Raw genomic sequence first — 13,847 nt, 5'->3', positions numbered from 1 at the left:
TTATGGTAACTAGTAGACTTTTTACACACAGTATACTGTATACATATTCGATAAATAGGTATGTCATATCCATATATACACATATTATCTATGGTTATTTTATCATTAATCCAATAATAAAACACTATGTACAATTTATTGCGTGTAGATAATTAATTTATAGCTATAGGTAGATCAAAATACTAACAATATTTAGTTGTTTCCTTTTCATGCGTAAACTTAATTAATTGCTGCAGTTGAAGAGACACGTGTAACGTCTAAGTCTCCAAAATTAAGCTCTATATCTATTTTTGCTTGATTAATAATTTCTTTTTAATACGCACAAAACAAGAAACTCATCCCAGACGCTCTGTATATAATTTTTATTTTTATGTTAGTATACCACGACTTTTGATCACGAGCGAGACACTGCGGTACAACTCTTGATGGGGTAATTAATAATGGACAATAACGTTATGTAAACTCTCGTTATCGTAAATAAAACAATTTTTTTTCTGTCGTTAAAATACTACGTGACGTTTAGAGAGCTCGACGAACAGGAGGAAGACAAAACCGAGACCGGGCCAATGATGTCAGACTTAACAGTCTATATGTATACAACATGGTACGTATTACCTATTCTTACTCAGTACTTACTCCTCTGTACATATAGTCTATACTCCCAAGGTCGAGGGTGTATTAAAAATAGAACACTTGACCTGAAATTAAATATTTAGTATAATTGTACGAAATCTCAATGTTATAATATTCTTTCAACAAAATTAATTTATAAAAACCGAAACTTACTCACTTAAATGTACCAGTACCGACTTATTAGAATATGTGACGTGTAACCTTCTATTTGATTCGTGCTTTTGTATTAGATAGGGCCATAATTATTGTAAGCATTTTGTGAAAATCCAAATTTGTTACACTTTCAACGTAAAATTGCGCACAAAAAAACTGAATTATGTATTTGGTATTTTAAATAATTTTAATTCCAGAATAATTTTAATTTTATAATTACAGATTTAGATAGGACAGTTTCAGTTTCTTAAAATCTATTTTGAGTTTTGACTTTGAGTAAAATACAATTTTGATACACATAATATATTCGTAATTAATTTTGATTGACTTGTGCGTACTACACATTTTTAAGTTAAGTTCACCAGCCAATTTGATATTATTTAATTTAAAATAAAACAATCATCAATAAATATATATTCTGTATTTATTATTTTATTGTTAGTAAAAATACCAATCGATGAATCAAATGTATATGATGCACAAGAACCAAGTTATAGTATGTACTGCTACACACATACCTAGCTAATTGTAATAAAAAGATCACAAACGAAATTGGAAAAATATAATGAAATTTCCTAAAAATTATTAAACATCTCAAAATGTAAGTTATTTAATATCTCACAAGTTTTTTAAAAATTTTCATTTATACATTTTCTAAAATATTTAACACCTATACATTTATACGTATAACAATATATAAATAAGAATAATATTTAAAATAATATAATACATTGATATAAAATACTAAATAGCCAATAGATAACAAATTATTATCCTATTAGCTACTTTTATTTATGTTATTTGTTATAATATGATAGTATAGATTATTATGAATATTTTATGATTCATAAGAAATTGAAAGTAGTAGTAGTTGTTACTTGTTATTGTAATCAATCAAAGAAATTACAAAAATGCCCGTTTAATATAATCAGTTGTAAATTATAGTATAATATATTAATAATGTATCAGTGTTTCTTTCCTAAACGTACTTGCCATGGTACTTAATACGTATGTATTATATATTCATAAAAATTATGAAGAAGTAATGGTATAAAATGATTGATTACTAAAATTATTGCATACCTATTATTAAAAGTTGGTCTTCAATTAGTAATATAGAAATAAAATAAATTTAAAAAGTTAGAGTTCCTTAATTTATCATAAACCTTGGTTAATAATAAGTATTATATTATGTAGTATATTTTTAGTAATTTAATGCGAGAAAAGTTTAAGATTAATACATATGTCAACGCATTGACTTCGGAATAAGTAGTGAATAAATTAATTTTTTTTATGATTTCTTCCATTTTACAATTCTGAGAAATCGTTACATCATTTTAATATTAGTTTTAAATTTAAATAACCAGACATAGTGGAGTATCTAAATCATTATTTAAGTTTGGATCACTTTAACCGATTGTGTATGCATATCTATTATGCGTTGTTGTTCCACTAATTTTCTAATATACAAGTCATATAATATCCGATTCTAGAATTTGAAATGCGTTCAGATGTAGTCGCAGATTTAAAAACATCCAGACATGTAGTTATTTTTAGGTAATTATTTTTTTTTAATTTTTCTGAGTAAAGTTGATTTATTCATCTATTGTAAACACATTGCGTAACATTATAAAATATGTCGTAATACACTAATACCAATATGACAATATATTAAACAATATTAGTATGAGTAGGTAACAGACTAATGATTTTCAAATAATAATTTATTATATAAATCTAGCAAACTATTAAATTTTTTAATTTTGTCTTATTAGTAAGAATAATTATTTTTCTAATGTTTTATTATAGTAAGTAAAAGTTTAAAATAATTTTCCAACAAAATGTTCAAGTAAATTATTTTCCAGAGTTAAATCGAGTTAATGAAATCCATTTTTAGTTTAAAACTTTTGGAAATGATTTGTACCTGTAATATAGGTAATATGCTTTGAATATTTTGAAATAGAGAAGTATGTAACAATTGTAAAAACAACGAGATCAGCGATGAATTTTCAAATTAAATCAATTTCAAGTTTAAATAACTTCTAAATACAATGATCCATCTGAATAACTTCAAATACTCTAATAAAAAAGTTATTTTCATTAAAATAAACTTCATCCGAATTCCAGTAAAACAAAATAAATACCCAACATCAGAATAACATTGTATTGTACTTACTTTATTTTAATTAAAATTAAAAGACGGATACGTATAGGAAAATAATACACTATGTCGTGATTGCTGTAATTAGTATTTTCAATCTTATCGCGCGTGACAATGAGTACCTATATTACAATTAAACAATTTTTAATACCTAATGATGTATTTAAAACCCTAGATACACCTAATATATTTTACAGTATGTAATTTTTATATTATGTTCACAACGATACATTTAAGCTCAATTAGAGTATTAAATAATAATCATAATTATAATATTGTTGTAAAACAAAATTAATTTCTTTGTTTATACCAGTATCAAAAAATTGGGTATATATTTAAAAAAAAACCATAATACCATAAGCAATTTATACAGTTATACAACTGAAATGAAGAAAATGTTTCTTAAATAGTAATAGAAATTTTAAATTGTTAATTTCACTTTCTATACTTTCTTAAATATATATAAATCATCAAATATACAAGAAATTTGTCGACCAGAAAATTCAATAAATTATTTATAACACCTTTTATACCTAATGTGTCTACATTTTCTTCCGAATAATAAATTACATGGAGTATAAAAACTGATTTTTAAAAAAAGTTTTACTATACTATTTTCATTACAAATTACGATATCACTATTCATTGGTTTAAGGTTAAGACGTATGACCTTTTTGCTGCGTACATCTATTAATTCTAACACATAATACATTTTAGTGGACTAAAATAGTTTAATAAATAATGTCGAAAAACAATTATGGTAATGTAATGAGTACTAATGACAAACAAGAATGTTGATTTTTACTACCTAGTACCTACCCTATAAATACATTATAATGTGGTATGTCTAACATTATAATTTAACCTTTAAAAAAATATAACTGCACAAAATGATTTAAATTTATGTATGTTAATTTATTTATCAGAAAATAACTATACTTTTTAAAATTTAGCAACCGTTGGATACTTAGGTCAATTATAACAATATATATAATAGACAATCCAAATTATTGATATCGAAAACAATATTTTTAGGATAGAATAAAAATATAAATATTTAAATAACCTATTTTTTTTAAATACTTTTTCATACGCAAGCAAAGACTTCTAAAATAAAATAATTTTTTTATTGTCCATTTACTTAACTATATTGATAAATAAAATTTTAGTAAGAAGATAATCGACTTAATATTATTTTATAAAAGAGAATAAACTAAACTTGTTTTTCAAATTGCAGTTTACGTCTTAAGAATTGAAATATTTGACTCATATTTATTTTTTTAAATATTAATAACCAATCACAATGCAACTAAATATTTTACATTAATTTATTTTTATTTTTTTAACATATAGTATTTTTAATATAATTCTAATTTTCAGGTTTTACACTTGTATCAAATTCATTATTAATTTAAGTAAACAAATTTTGAAATTCATACCTCATAAATTATTTTTATGAGCATTTTTTGTATATAAGTGAAATTTTTTTATTTTAAATATGAAGATTAAAGTTTTAACATGATCATAATTTAAATCGTTTTCAAATAATTCAATGGTTTATTATTGATTTTATTATTTGTTATATATAATAATAAAAATAATAATAATAATAATAAATATCACTACAATTATACATCACCAGATTGTGTCAAAAAAAATACGAGAAACCAAAACTACTCCAAAACGCAACACGAATAAGTACTGTTTATTAATATGTTATAAATGTTCAATTTAGAATTTAATGTATTTCATTATAATATTATATGATATAATTTACATCAATCAGAACTTTAAAAAAATGTTCCTATCTCTTTACAGATAAGCTATTTTTTCAAATACTTATAAACTATTAAAAATAAATATTAGCCAAAAATGTATCTAATGCCTCTAAATTATTTATTACTTTTCAAATGAATTTGTATCATAATATTATTTGTACATGTAGCTATTTTATTGACTACGCTTTTGACTTCAAATTAAATTACCTTTACCATAATTTTTTAAAACTTATGATTTTTCATTCATTTTTATGTAATGATATTTTCCTCGACATATTTTTTTAAAACAAATATTTTTCATATAAATTTGCACTATATTCATTGAAATTTTTAAATTTGAGTTATTTAAATTATTATTTTTATGAAACAATAGTGTTTCAATAACTCTTACGTTCGATATAGTCAGTATTTTTGATATGGCCAATATACAACACATACCTACGTAATAATAATGTTTATTATATATTATTATGTACAATAAAAAGTGCGGGAGTCAGAAACAAGTAATAGCATGTTTCACTATTACTACAAGTAAAAGTATACCTCTCAGTATGCTTAAATGATTTTCTTTTTGTCGAATACTTTTTTTTTTTAATACATTTTATTTTAAATATGCATTGAAGTGTTTTAAATGGAATTTATTAGTACCTACTACCACCTACTGAATAATACTATTGATTTGATGTTGTATTCCTATTTTTATATACAATAATCACTTTCTTTAAATATTTAGTATTGATGAAAAACATCAGCATTAAATTTCAATGTAGTGGAGCACATTCAAATGAACATTTTAAACCAATCGTGTTCATAAAGTGCAATAAAAATGTACTTAGCATAATATGATATATACTATGTTTAACCTCATTACAAAGCTATTGTATTCAGTATTGTTAATTAGCATTTATTTGTGTAGTGATAATAATATGTTAATGATAGTTTAGACTTAAACTATTATATTTTATGTTGAAGTTTTTTTTTAAATATACTCGTAATATAAAATCATGTAAAATAATTTTGATCACAAGTATTTGAATTTTTAAAAATTCGTAAAAGTATATTATATAAGTGTACTTGAGTGCAGTATTGAAGTACATATTTGAAACAAGCGTGTTTCGGGTAGGAAGTATTTGAAAAACATCTTATTTTTCGAATTTCACGTACCTACGTACTATATGTTGAATATACATATTATATACTTTTCATATTCATTTCTTGCAGCAGTGGCCGGGTAGTCGAAGTACCCGTCGACGAGTAACCACTACACACAGCGGCAGAACACTATATACACCCGTTCTGGGTCGTATACTAATTTGTATCAAAAAACAAACCGTCCGGTCGTGCAAATGCCGGCGCTGTAAAGAATACTCGTCTCGAGGTCTGCAGCGCGATGTGTGTATTTCGTGATCGCATATATGATAATGTTTTCGGGCGATTTAACGCGGCGCGAAATTCCATTATTTAAATCAAACGATGGTAGGTATAATAATAATAATAATATAATGATATTATGTGGAACAATTGACACGCACAAAAGCCACGTGCGTGCGTGTGTGCGTGTGCGGTGCCTTACTGCCGTATGAATTGATCTTCCACTAAATGTGTCAGTGTCATCGGTGAAAGGTAACTCGTGAGGAAGTCGGAATAAGATTATGCGCGCGCGCGTCTCTGCGTGTGTACCTACCTGTTGTACCTACCTATATACTATAATATTATACCGTACATTATGTGCGTTACAATATTATTATAATATAGATTGTCCCAGACGTTTGGGCCCGGCTGCGACGTGTACGCGTCAACGCATCATAGTAGCGCGTAAAGAGAAACCCGCGGGATTACACCGCGCGTGCAGCTGGCGCGAAGACTTGTGTATGAGACATTCAAGACATTGTATAGGTATCAACCGCGCGGTCTCGAAGGTCAGCTGCTGCAGTGTTCGGCGGCACGTTAGGTATGCAATGCGTAGCATACGTACAACCAGTGCAGATGGTCTAATTACTCAACCGAAGTTAATTATTTACAAATAATAATGTATTCAACTCGGCGTATTCGTTTTTGCGATATCACTACTGCACATTTTTTCTCTCGTTTTTTTGTGGTCGTTTATTTTTAGCATACCACGAAATCTATGGTACGATGTCTGCAGCTACCCGCTCAATATTATAATAATAACTTGGTTAAACCTATTTCATATCCATATTAATATGACATTTTACTTAATTTTTTCCGTATAATCGTATTTTAATTACGAGAATACAATTTTACTATAATCTGAAACTGAACCGTCACAATATGCACATGCAGTTCTCGGAATGTTGAAACTTGCGAACTGTCTGACATATTGGACACAAATTTCATGCTATTTAATGTAGCATGAAATTAAAATTGCAAATTTGTGAATCCAGCTTGACTTAATACAATTTTCTAGACTATACCTACACGGGCTACACGTCATTGCTCACTAGTCACTGAATCATTGGAATTTGAACAATGACACTCTTATAGTCTTATGGTATAGTCTCATGTCCTCACATTTAAATAGTGCTATTAGACAGACGGGTACTTAATCTTAATTCGAAATATTTCAATTAAATCTATATAAACTGATTTGATTTGAGCCAAAACCACTGTATAATTTGATAATTTAATACTTCTATTCAGAACTAGTCTCATGTCCTACAAGTTTTATTACACATAATCGATTTTAATTTTTAAATGTTGAGTTTTACAACTTATACAATACTAAGTTATAGTAGACTTACAAGTATGTATAAGATATTTCAAAAATTATGAATTAAATAGATAGATAAATTATAAAGTACTTATCTGCAATTAACGCAGTATAACATTTATCGATCTGTATAATATATAGACTATATAGTATCAACATTTTGATAAATTAAGGGTATACCTAATATATTTATATATATCTTAGTGATCATATACAAGTATAATATATTCATACATTTAAGAAATTGATTGTATACCAAATCAGGTAATAATGCTATTTTCTTAATAAAATTAGAAAACTTTAAAACACATAAATGTTTAAAATAATATATCTATTCTTACAAAAGTTGTATAATAGTTTCTAGTCCGTGGTAGTAACTAAAGGATTAGATATTTTCGATTTGATTCCAGTTTCAGTCTTTGAACTTATGAAATTCAGTATCAATATAAAATAATCATAATAAATCCACGATCATTTTAACTTGTAACCAACTACTTAAATGTATTATTATCGTGAATATCTATATAAACATAATAATCTAAGCTGATAAATTGTGTGAATAACAGCTATATTAATTTTTGACTAAAAATATTCAATTGTAAGAGCTTTATAACATTCCAAACAATAAGATATTTTGCAATCAGTGAATGTACGAGTATATATACAACAATACGAGTATATTATATCGTGCCATTACCGACATTAAATCGGTGTTATATTATTTTTACCGTATACATTAAAATAATAATACAGAATACAGATCAGCGTAAGGTATACATACAAGTCGATAAACGATATTGATACAAGTAGAAAAAAAATTGACCTTTGCGATACCGAATCGTGCCAAACACCATCTATGACATCATACGGACGGATGAACGCAAAGAAGAAAAATATATGGTCTGCCGCGTCGTCAATATTCACTCCACGCTTACGAGTGTACTCATGACATTAAGCCATTTCGGTGATCTCATTTTCTTGTTCATTTTCTCTTCTCCTTCTATTTTTTATTACTGCAAACGGAAATAATAACTAATGTCTAACCTTCGAACGGTTAGTTTATCTATCTATAGACAATAATAGAACTCAGTATAGTAATAAACTATAAATATATTTTAATGTGACAAATTTGATTTCGTATTAAATAATATACCAATTGCAGCATCTTTCAGTATCCTCCTGTCTTATCTATACATAGCTCACGATTTTATAGGAATACTAACGAAAAGGAGGTGTTTATATGAAGAGGATGGAGGTTGAGTCGACCCAACTGTAATAATTGTAATTGCCGTTATATACACATCAAATTACAATTGCGGGGCAATCGGGTCGCTTGATGCCGTCTTGGGGGGTCTCTTTCGTGAACAATGTTTTGCTACTGAAAAGTGAATAAAACCCTGAAGACTCCTTGTGTACACGATGATCGTGTTTCGAACAAAGCAAACATTTATCATTTACGTAATAACTTATTGACAATAAGTTATTGTCAATATTGAACAACACATTGTATTTTTAACTTTAAAGTAACCAAATATCACATTAATAAGTAAGAGATGATCTATTTAGTGTGTACTATGTACTTACATATTTTATTACTTTAAAATGCAATAACTTATTGAAAAAAATGTTTACATTACTTTTTGTGTTATAGTAAAACAACATTTTTGATAAGTAAAACTATTTACATATATTGTATACATTGTTTATTTACAAATTGTTATCGTAATTTATTCTTAAGCTTTTCGCTTTTTTTTAATACCAGCATATATTTTTAATTTCATATTCTTAAGCAGGATATTTTTCTAAATATTTTTCTAGATATAAGTTTAATTTTGAACAAATTAGTTATAAAAATTTTAATTTTGGATTAAAAGAATACAAGTTTACTCTCAAGTATTTAACCACTGCTTCGGTCATTAAAACTTTAAATACTTAAAAGATAAAGATAATTTAACTACTCGTTCGAATTTCAATTATTAATATGTACCTACCAAAGTAATTCGAAAAATATTCTAATTTGAAGTATGAAATTAAAATAGTACGTTATCAATATTACTATAATCAGAAAAGATAAAAAGTTAAAAATATTTTGCAATAACATTGAATTATGTAAAACATGATATTTTCAAAAACGCTAAAGCTTTTCAAAATAATAAATGTAGACATGTCTACATGTCTTCTGCAGAAGATACTTTAATGGATTAGCTTGCAATAGACCTATCAATAATATTTATACCTATATTTAATATATATATATATATATATATATATACTTGATACATTTGTAAAGTAAATGGCGGGTCAAGGATTTATTAAATTATAGTTTTTTCTATAAGATAATAAATAATGTGATCTATAAAGATGGTGTAATCTATCTATATAGAGATAAAAATATAAACACAGTTAATAGAACTTTATTATAAACAAGTTTTTAGGTAATTTTGAAAAAATAACAAAGTATACACTGAGAATTGTCAAGAAAAAAAACAATAATAATAACATCGTAAACATGAACAATGTTACCGTTATTGATTTTGGTTATTTATTAGTCTGTATATTAACTGATATTTCCAATTTGAACTTCTTAAAAGTTAAGACTAAACAATACAAATTAAATAAATGTAAAATTGAAGTATAGGTACTATCTTGAATCTTGAGAAGAAAACAATATAATATATTTTTTTTTCATAATTATAACTCATAATTTATATAATATATGAAAAAAGTAAATACATTATATTTATATACGAGTATATATATATATATATATGTTGGTACATTTAATTTAATTGTATAATTAAAATGCAAATTACATATGTAATATAGTATCAGTAATTATTAGATTTAAAATATTGATTCCAATTTTCGATTCCAAATAACACTAAATAAGAGTTCGAGTCTTCTGGATATATTTTGATTCTTTAATAAACGGATAGTTCTTGTTCTTGTTGTTTAATCTTAGTCTTTAAATACAAGTATAAACGTACATACTTTGCCATTACGCAAGTGAAGTAATATCAAACTCAAGTGAATAATATTCTAGAATTCCATGCAATTCTTCCATGTTTTAAAAATACTGGTATGTTTTATTTGTTTATTTATTAGTTATCGGTTATTCAGTTATGAATCAAAAAAAAAAAATAAAAAAATAAATAAATCTCTATTATAACCTATTTATGCGACTTTACAGTACCTTTATGACTATATTAAAATGTTATGCAATCAATGAGATAATAATATAAAATAATGAAAAATACAAAATAATATCAATATATCTATTTATAAATGTGAAAATGTTAATCTTTTTCATGAATGTTTTATAAAACTATTAATTCAATAATCCTGATTTTTTATTTTAATAAAAGAGTACAAGATTTCAAACTTATTTTTGATTGTTAAATTTATTGAAAAATCGAGTAAATAGTTTTTTAAATAATCGGAAAGTACCTACACAGAAAAAACAAATATTGATGTTTCGGAAATATCATCTATACTCCAAATCAATAAACCAAAAATATTATTCATCTTTACTGGTTAATCTAAATATTATCATTAGTTAACTAAATTTAACACGGTTGCTTTTTGAACGAACATTTTGTATCACACAAATAGCTACTATATAATATAAAATATAGACACGTATATTTAATAACATTGTTTTAACTAAAAATAAAGTTAAATATAAAGTATAAACATTACCTTAATTTTAGTAAATTCATCGAAATATATAAATAAAAAAAAGGAAGATTGTAAAATCAATAATTTATCTCCGCCTTATACCATCTATTTCATTGAATTAAATAACCAATAATTGACGAGGTCATCGTGATTTGTATTTTTACTATGCACGCAAGTATATATTTTACAATCAGTACTCATCTCTAAAATATGGCTTATCCATTCAAAAATATCTCATTTTATTTTTCTAATAAAAATAATATAAAAATATAAATTTATGATTACGATCTATGTTTTTTAACAAAAGTATGTTGTTCTTACATTTAAAGGTACAGTTTACACTTTTTTTATAACGTATTTAACCTAGTTACTCACAGAACTTGACCCACGCAAAATGTTTACTCTTATATATGCATCTCATTATTTCAAATGAGAATCACAACTGCTGTTCTTCACTGTCCTAAATATTGAAGAGCATTAGTGTTATTATTGTATCTCTTAGAAGGAGGTAATATTATGGTTACTGATTGTATTTACGTAATGAAATAATAATTGAACAGATTTAAGTTTTGAATGTTACGTATTAATATCGTTATTATGTAACAACACATAAAAAACACTGCATAGCTAATACTAACTACTGAGTCCGTTTCGAGCGTCCATTTGTATATAGTTCTCATCTAAGTGAAGTGTCATAGGTTACGTAGATGACAAATTGTATTAGAACAAAAACAAAATTTACAATTATCATACATTTATAGGCCTATTTGGCTATTCAAAAGTGTATTTCATTGGCATCGAGCTATTGACCACGTACACGTATTCTGTTAAATTTCTTATTGTTTTACATAAATTGTTGATATTCAATAATTGTTTAATACTTTAGAGTTGTACCACATTTAAACTATTCTAAGTTTTTAACAAGTTTATGAAAAATCTCAAATAGTATTGATACATTCAACATTTGTATACGTATCTTAAATTTCTTTATACTATTACAGCAATAGAACACTAAATAAGTATTATTTTTCAACTTAGATTTTTTTTTGCAACTATAATAGCTTAAACCACAAAATTAGTTTATTTTGCCCTTTACGTTAACTTATTAGTTATTATTATTATATTATTTTGGAACCATGGTTCGAGTAATAAACGTGATGGAAATTCCTTGAGTATTAATATTTAATTATATATATTCATCCTTAAGGACATTCTAAAATGAAATATCTTCAATTTTTATATCAAGAATAATTTACGATAAACTAAAATACAAGGTTATATAATCACGTGGATGTTCTCACGATCAAGGTACGGTAACCTTTTATAGATCAAATCTAAAAAAAAATTGATATACATATATCAAATAAAAATCATAACTTACAACTTTTTATACTAATACATTTATCACAAGATTAAACTAAGAGTACTTATATAAATATCTAACATTTTATAGACGCGTATACATAGAAATACAAAATTACTTTAAGGTATACTTTTATTGTATAGAGACCATCATAATATTATATTCATTTAATATTTTACAAGTATAACAATAATATAATAATATAATATTATTATTATTTTTTTTTTTTTTTTCAGAAATTTAAAATAAAATGAAATTCAATATTTATAAATGCACGCGTAATATGTTTTTTATTAGTTCTAATTTATGTACCTATGATATAGAGATACAAGTATTCAAATCTCTTATACTTTTAGGAAGTTTCATACTATTGCTATAATAACAATTTCGTGATAGTATAATTTAAATTTATAAATTACAATATTTTTTGTTTAATTATAGTTTATAAATAAAAGTTTTAAGAAATTCAAGTTAAATTTATTTATTATTTGACAGAAAATAAGTACTTCAAGAATAATAACTCAAAATACAGTTAAAATCATTTACGATGAAATCGATTGCATTTTCTAAAATCAAAAGATCCCCGACAAAACTCTTACACTTATTTTTATTAATTGTTATGATTTTCTTAAAACTACTATGTATAAATATTATAGTGACGTTTATTGTTGGTGAATTTAAGTAAATATTAAATTTACAACTACCACGCAATATGAGTCTTATACACTTATTAACAATGATTTATGACAAAAAAAATGTCAAAAAAAAATTGAAATATTAAACAAACAACGTCAAATATTAAATTATATCTCAAACATGTTTTTGATTCTAAACATAATGAGTCATGGATTGATTCTACAGTATATTCGTAAAATGATTTTTTTGTATATACATATTTCTATCATCATGTTTTAGAGCAGTAGATTGGGTTCACACTTCACGGTATCGTGTCGTGTTCTATTATATATGTTAAATATTATGTAGGTAACGTTACCTACAAAGTTATGTGTGAGAAACCGACTAAATTAGTTCAATAGCCAATAGGTATTCAATTTTAAGAGTGGTTATAGGTAGAACATTTTTATCTAGTTGGTATTTTGTGGAATCATATAATATGAAATTCTCTTCACTATTATTATAATAATTAGCAAAAAATAAGACAGAAGAAAATCAGTAATTTATATTTATTTTTAAATCGATTTTATTTTATTGTTTTAAAAATTTTAAAAAGAATAATCGTAGAAACTTGAAATTTTCTCATAATACTTTTATTTTTTTTATTTATCAAGAAAGCTAATATTTACAATTTGTATGCATAAATGCATTAAACATAAATTGATAATACAGAAA

Source organism: Melanaphis sacchari, unplaced genomic scaffold (genome assembly GCF_002803265.2).
Source record: "Melanaphis sacchari strain LSU unplaced genomic scaffold, SCAv2.0 Contig12_pilon_pilon, whole genome shotgun sequence".
In the NCBI taxonomy this organism is placed as follows: Eukaryota; Metazoa; Arthropoda; class Insecta; order Hemiptera; family Aphididae; genus Melanaphis; species Melanaphis sacchari.
The sequence above is the reverse complement of the archived record's forward strand: the minus strand, read 5'-3'. Positions refer to the sequence as shown.